Below are 8082 nucleotides of genomic sequence, written 5' to 3' on the forward strand. Positions count from 1 at the left end.
TAACCTTAAGAATAAATCAAGCACTATTTTTTTTATTTTCATGGAAAAGTATGTGAAAAAGTGTGTTTTACGATCGGTCACAATTGTTACCGGTGGGATAATGTGTGTATAATGAAAACATATTTCTTCTGTGCAGTCATCAAAAATCTAATATATCTCTATCCAGTTATCAACACATTTAAAACTGTCACTGGCAGTTCTCAGCACTGCCACTAGAATTCTGTATCACATTCTAGTGTGACTATTTTACATATCAAAAACCCTTAAACAACACAGACAAACACTGAGACAAAAAACAACCATCAGTGTATTTCAACATTCTTACTTTATCGTAACATACACTGTAACATTGTTACTTTAGTGCAAAATCCATTGTAACACTGTCATTGTGACATTTTAGTGCAACATTCACTAACAATTGTACATTCATGCGACTCCTTCACCCTGAGGTAACATAAAGGTAACATTTTACAGGTATGACTGTAGAAGGTTTACAGGTATGTGAGTGATGGTAGGAATGCATGTTTTATTTTATTTACTACATGTGAATGTTTGATACTGTGCTCTGTGAGCTCCTGTAACCAGAACCAAACCTGGCCAATAAAGCTTGATTCTGATTCTGATTCTGATTCAAGACAGAGGTAGCCTGTAGAATACACATTTAAGTAGAGGCCTACACTGAACAAAATAAAACCATAGAGGTAGGCTTCAGAACCAAGTGCACAACTAGTTATTTTGAACTGTGATCAGTCAGACGTACTGTCATACACGTGTCTTGAATCAGCTGACCTTTCTGGTCATTCTGAACAGTCAGTCAGTCATTCTGATTGTTTTTTTCCCCTTTTTCGTTGACTTTTCTTCCTAGAGTCCATTGCACTGCTTCTCCTCACTCTTTTATTTGCTTTTTCAGCCTCTTTACATTCACTGATATCTCCTTTTCTACTGTCCATGGTATATCTTGAAGCACTCAATGTCCAGTGGCGCTTTGCATTTCTCACATGCATAGGTAGTGCGTTTGTCCCAATGACGGCATCTCTGGAACCGTTGCACGGTGTTGATTGGCCAGTGTGAAGCTTTGTCACATCTTGTCTGACCTTCAACAGTAACAGCCTGTAGAGATCTCCTTCCATCGCTCAGTGGTGAGCAGCTCGATGGTTCCTCCCATATCGTTTCTGTAAAAGATACGGTTATTTACAAGTGCACTGTTAAGAGACCATGCAAAGGTGGGCCACCACCACATCTTAGACCTGGTCGAGATGCGGTATCTTAAAAAGTCTGTAGGTCATGAAGGTCAACACCACCCATGTGCTCATTGTAAAAGTTAATGCATTTTAGTTGTGGGACTTTGTCAAAGGCACATCGCTCCTTGTTCCATCTCTTGACAGACATCTCACTGTATTTCTCCTCCATGTTTGTTGCCACTGTGACAATGCAGGCTGGGCTGCACCGATGTCCTCGAGTGCAGGCAGGCTTGCTGGTTACGGGTCATTCTACAGAAATGTTCACTTGTGGCACGGCAAAATGTCTTAATGTATTTGTTTTTCTAACATTCAAACTTAGACTGTTGTTATATAACTTACTGGCTGTATTAAAACAAAAAGACAGCTTACTGATTTTTTACTTTTTTGTTTATTTATTTAAATATTGTGTGCACCGCCTTTTTGTCACTGGTGTTACTCCTTTGGCATTATTAAAGACTTTTATGAAATATATTTCTCAATCTCTTCAGCACATGTAGTCAGAGTTACAGAAGAATAAAGATAATGCAACAAATCAGGAGATTATTCTTTAATTTATTTTAATTAACTTTGTTAAAAATGTGACTGAATGATGTTTGTTCAGTTGCACAACTATACATTTGCTATAACAGGAAAAATATTTGAAAAACCAGTTATAAACAAGTAATGATGAAATGCCTAAAATCTGAACTTTTGAATGAAGCAAGATTCCATATAAAATCATGATCATGTCAAATGTGACATTTTATTTAATGTAACAAAAAAAAAAACCTCACAGTAACACCAGTGACAACATAACCACGCCATAATTAATCTGTGCATATTATTTTTGTAGTTGCGCAGTGATCGACCTCTGTGGATAAAAGAGGGACCTAAAGCAGTTACACTTGAAAGCCAAGACATAGACATCGCACAACCTCGACTAAATTAACCTGAGATTGTTATATTTGGAGTTGCAAAGCGATCGACCTCTGTTGATAATAGAGGAACCTAAAGCACACTTTTTTTTTCCCCTGATCAATTTTTTTTTTCCATTTGCTTCCTGTTAATCAAGCAGCATTTTATCACAACAGAACTGCAGGAAATTTAAAAAACACACACAACCCCCTTACCCATCCCACCCTTCCCCGTCCCACTGGTCCATCCATCCCTATTTCCTCTACATACTTTATACTATTTACTAAGTAAGATTTAGTGCAAAGGATGACATTTCAAAAATAAAATGAAAAAGAGAGAAAAAAAGAATGTTAGCTTACAAGATGTACCTCATAGCCTTTGTGACAATCTTTTTGTCACATCACAACAAATCTGTTTCCATGTCTCACGAGTAGATGTTTAAACTTTATTAATCCTTGCTGTGGCCAATTCTAACATAACTATGTCATGCAGTTGAAATAGCCAATGTCGTTCACTTAGATTATGTGGGTGAAGCCACCTCTGTGCAATAATTTTTTTTAGCCGATGTTAAACCAGCGAGCCACATCTTCCTTTGTTTGCCTGTTAAGTTTAAATTGGAGTCATCATTTAGCAATAATACAGCTGGATCCACGGGAATTTCTTGTCCAACCAGGGCAGATAACATGGTAGTAACCTTTATCCAGAAGTCATTAATGTAGGCCGCAGTTCCTTTTCCCTGCCACTGGGTGGCGTTTTTGCTTTAAGCTGTTAGTTAATTTGCTGCACAGGAAGCAGGAAGTTACAGTCTTGTGTTGTGCTTTGTGAAGGTAAGATGTTAAGTTCTGCATCCAGCTAAAATTATTGCTTTATTAAGCCATCCATGTTCAGATTTTGCTTAAAAATCCTGGAAAATGTATTGTGACTCATCTACAAAGAGTATTTTGTTCCTTTTACGAAATGATGTGTTATTTTTTCTAGTGTAGTAAAATATGTCTCAGTAGAGGCAGCCACATTAACAAGCATGGTTATGAGGCACTAGAGCCATTGTTTTGCATAGTATGGATGCTTTGTTTGTTCTTATATTTATTTTATTAAGTTTCATTTAAGAATATCCAAAAAAGTGACAGTCTTGTGTTGTGCTTTGTGAAGTGACTCTGCTGGCTGCTGGAGGACTGTGCTGTGAACGTGTGTCTAGCTGCTATTGAGGGTTATATGGATGCCGAGCCCAGGTTTTCCAAAGTGCTGCATGTGAAAAGCCAGTTGTCGAATAAACTGCTGCTACTGTGCTGCGTTAAAAGAACTTCTGGTGTCCAGTCTCCCTCCTTTCCCAAAAGAAACAACATACACAACGCAGAGGAAAAGTTCCGTTGAGGGTGGACTGAGTGTGCAGATGGTGGTGCACACGTGACACACAAGGGTTACATTAACATCCCCACATTCCCACACCATGTGCAAAAAAGTTCCCATTGGTTGTCGTGGACACTAGTTGCAGTAGGGACGTACTGCAGTTTTTGTAAGAAAGCGTTTTCGTGGCGTCCAATATAACCTATGACAATATTTAAAATGGATCAGTTGATTATTGGGGTTCTTTGATGCATGAAATATATTTCGCCATACTATGTTCCAAACAATTGAATTAACAGATAGTTCCTTTTCCCAGATAGACTGAATTGGGAACTTCTTATACTACGTTTCAGTAAGGTGAGAATATGTAGTTGGTAAAAGACCATGTGGTGGCGCATTAACGACCCAGCTATAAATTGGATGTGGGCTGAGGCCTGTTCCCCATGGAATTCCGTATGCTGTAAGGGCTGAACGTAATGGTAAATACAAAAAGAAGGAAGATCGTGGTATATGAAAGTTTGTTACTAAATTTTCAAAGCTTAACATCCCCTCTGAATTAAATATATTCTGTCTTCTCCATTGCTCCGATGTAAAAGGTTTGGTACCAGATTTTTATATTCCTATTATGCCAAAGTGGGGTTTGTAAATGACCTTGGTCACTATAACCAAGATATTTTTCCACGGCTTTGAAATTTGTGATAGTGTTGGTCATAACGGGACCAAAGTTTAGCGAACAGAATTTTATGGACAATCCGGAAAACAATACATCTTGAAGTCTGATAGGCACACTTAACTCTTCCTCAATTTGTCTCTTTGTGCTATGTGTAATTCTTCAAGTGTTATCGGCTGGCCAAGCTGTTTGGATTCACTAGCTGTTAGCTTTGGAAGATCTAGCTCTTGAAGAAATACTTGAGATGTATCTATATCTAAATTGGCAATGGGTTTCTAAAAGTCAGAAAAGTGTAATTTTAAAGCATCACTTGTGTCGTTGGGTTCAGAAGCCAATCCATTACCTGGTGAACAGATGGCGTCAAGAGTAGCCCGGTGTTCACTCTGCTTCAAATTGAGTACAAGTATTTTACTAAGCAGTTACACTTTAAAGCCAAGACATATAGGAAGCACTAGCACGCCTAAATTAATCTTTGAATATGATTTTTGTAGTTGCAAAGCGATCGACCGCTGTGGATAATAGAGGGACCTAAGGTGGAAACTCATGAAAGTCAAGATATAGACATCGCACTACCTCGTCTAAATCAATCTGTGAATAATATTTGTGTGTCGTTGAAAGGCGATGGATCTCTGTGGATAATAGAGGGACATAAAGCAGTTACACTTGAAAGGCAAGACACATGGATCGCACTACCATGCCTAAATTAAGCTAAGATTATTACTTTTGGAGATGCAAAGCGATCGACATCTGTAGATAATAGAGGGACCTAAAGAAGTTACACTTGAAAGCCACGACATAGACATCGCAATACCTCGCCATAATTAATTTGTGAATATTATTTTTGTAATTGCAAAGCGATCGACCGCTTTGCATAATAGAGGGAACCTAAAACAAACACATGAAAGCCACGATATAGCCATCGCAAAATGTTGCCTAAATTAATCTGTGATTATTTTTGTAGTTGCATAGCGATTGAACTCTGTTGGTAATAGAAGGAACTTAAGCAGTTAGAATTGAAAGCCAAGACATATAGATCGCACTACCTCACCATAATAAATCTGTGAATATTATTTTTGGAGTTGCAAAGCAATCAACTACTTTGGATAATAAAGCGACCTAAAGCAGTTACACTTGAAAGCCAAGACATATAGATCGCACTACCTCACCATAATAAATCTGTGAATATTAGTTTTGTAATTGCAAAGCGATCGACCTCTGTGGATAATAGAGGAACCTTAAGCAGTTACACTTGAAAGCCAAGACATATAGATCACACTACGACGCCAAAATTAATCTATGCATATTATTTTTGTAGTTGCAAAGCGATCAACTACTTTGGATAATAGAGGGACCTAACGCAGAAACACATGAAAGCCAAGAAATAGACATCGCACTACCTTACCATAATTAATCTGTGAATATTATTTTTGTAGTTGCATAGCGATCGACCTCTGTTGGTAATAGAGGGACCTTAAGCAGTTAGAATTGAAAGCCACGACATATACATCGCAATACCATGTGTAGAGAACACTGGCTGAAACTTTACCCCCAGGCTGAGTGTTTCTAATGTATCAACCACCCAAACTTAATGGCCTTTTGGCTCCAGCGAGTCTGGAGTTTAAAGTGTAAATCTGTCACTTAACACTCCCAACCCCCAAACTCAGCCAAATTTACGACTGAACCAAGAACTAGCACCCCTCTCCCTCGACCCAGGGGGCAACACCTCCCTGGAATACTGGCCACATGGCCCTCGAAAGTCCTGTGGAAACCTCTCTTTAAGTAACAGAAAGTACATTTCTAAGGTATATGTACACTCCAAACTGCAACCATTCGTTAGAACTCTTTTAACTAGACATACCAAGAACGGAACTCATATGACTTTGGACTGCAAATTTTCAACTTTCTAAATTCCCTAGGGATCTCAAACATGGACCCACAGCACCCCCAAGGGGTGAAACCGCGAATTACCACATCACCACCGTAAGGACTTGTGCTTATAAGGAACCCAAGAAACTTCTTGCTTTGTCTGCTTGATTATCAACGTTTATATAATCTGTAAGCAGTACTACTTGTTGTATTAATCTTGTTGTGTAGTACCTAAATATTACCTGTATCTTTTTCTACTATTAAGTGCTAGAAATACGTAGAGTATAACTTTGATAACAGACAGACCCAACCATTTAATTGCTATGAGTTTAGACCATTGACCAATATGTATCCTGAATGTGGTTTTCTTTTCTTCCTTTGTTCCTTTCCTTTTATTGTCAATTTTATTTTTCACGCATTGTGTCATATTCAGATATGATAGGCAAATAGTACTAGTTCTTTGACATGTGTTGTGTATCAGGTAACAAGGGTTAAACGCTCTCTTAGAAACATGCCTGAATATCCTAGTTGTTCATTCCTTGATTTTGAAAGTTAAACCAATTTGATGATATAGGAATGGTTCTTTTTCTTTGTTTAAACTAGCTGAAACAAAGGAGGCAGTGATTCTGGGGAAGGCATTCCTAAAATTATGCACAACCAATCAGAGTTGGAAACAATGAGTAGCTAGTTAACCTTAGGTGAGGCACTCTGGCTCCACCTCCAAAGGGTAGGGCCTTCAGCCGAGCAAAACCAGAGTGCACCGCAAATTTTAGGGTTCAGTTCAGATTCCTGCGTTTGCAACAAGAGGATAGCTAAATTTCTAAGTTTGTGCCAGCCTTGGTCAGAAAGACAGGTCAGAAGTATTAGAATGCTAAATTTTCAGATCTGAAACCTTTGATTGTTTTGTAACTTGCCTGTTTGTCTACATACCTTAAGTTTAAACCACCCTCAGAGAAGGAAGGTGGATATTTCTTGTCTGGCCAGGGAGAATATATCCATAACTTTCGATTCTGCTAAAGAGAGGTAGTTAGTTAAATTAGTATCACCAGCCTCAGAACCCTGATTGCAACCTGAACCTCGCCAGCGGAGTGGGAGCGGATCTGACACCACGAATACCCAGCATCGCACGCAGAGCCACTCCCAATCACTGACGGAAAGGTGCGTGCCCGCACGGAGATGCAGCATCCACGGCCAGCGAGGAGAGGAACCACCGTGTGAGCTCCAGCCTTCGATTGAGTCCGTCCTGAGATGACCCCTCCTGAAGTCAGCCCCAGACTCCAACGTAAGGTGGTTCCATCAATTTGCAGTCAGGGCCCTGATGCCAATTTATTTAATAAGAGAACTTTTATAGGTACATCCAGCCATATAGTTATTCCCGTCCATACTTAGGTTAATTTTCTAGAGGTTCTCCCAGGTGACTTCCCAAAACCACACTGCCTCATACCATTTAGCCGTGAATCACTAAATTACTCGAGCTATTTTGTCTTTCATTACTATCACTTTGTTTTGTTTCGATTTCTGGTTTTATTTTCTATTGTTTATCATTGAATGTAGTCCAAAAGTAGTTTGACATTTAGCCAATAAATTCCCTGTTCTGAAGCATCCTTGGTGCGAGCGTTTCCCTCTCTTGCCCTGGTCTGTAGACCTCAAATAAATCCGGGTTACATCACACCCTCACATAAAGTTCTAGCAATAATAATTTTAAAAATTGCAAAACCCATTACACATGCCATAATTAATCTGTGCATATTATTTTTGTAGTTGCACAGTGATGGATCTCTGTGGATAATAGATGGACCTAACACAGAAACACATGGAAGCCACGATATAAACATTGCACTATCTGGCCTATATTAAACTGTGATTATTATGTTTTGAGTTGGAAAGTGATCGACGTCTGTGGATAATCGGTGAACGTAATGCAGTTACATATGAAAGCCAAGACATACAGATCGCAGGCGATTATTATTTTTGGAGTTGTAAAGCATAGACCTCTGTGGATAATAGAGGGACCTAACGCAGAAAAACATGAAAGCCAAGACATATAGATCGCACTACCACGCCTAA

This window comes from Colossoma macropomum, unplaced genomic scaffold (genome assembly GCF_904425465.1).
Source record: "Colossoma macropomum unplaced genomic scaffold, Colossoma_macropomum, whole genome shotgun sequence".
Lineage (NCBI taxonomy): Eukaryota > Metazoa > Chordata > Actinopteri > Characiformes > Serrasalmidae > Colossoma > Colossoma macropomum.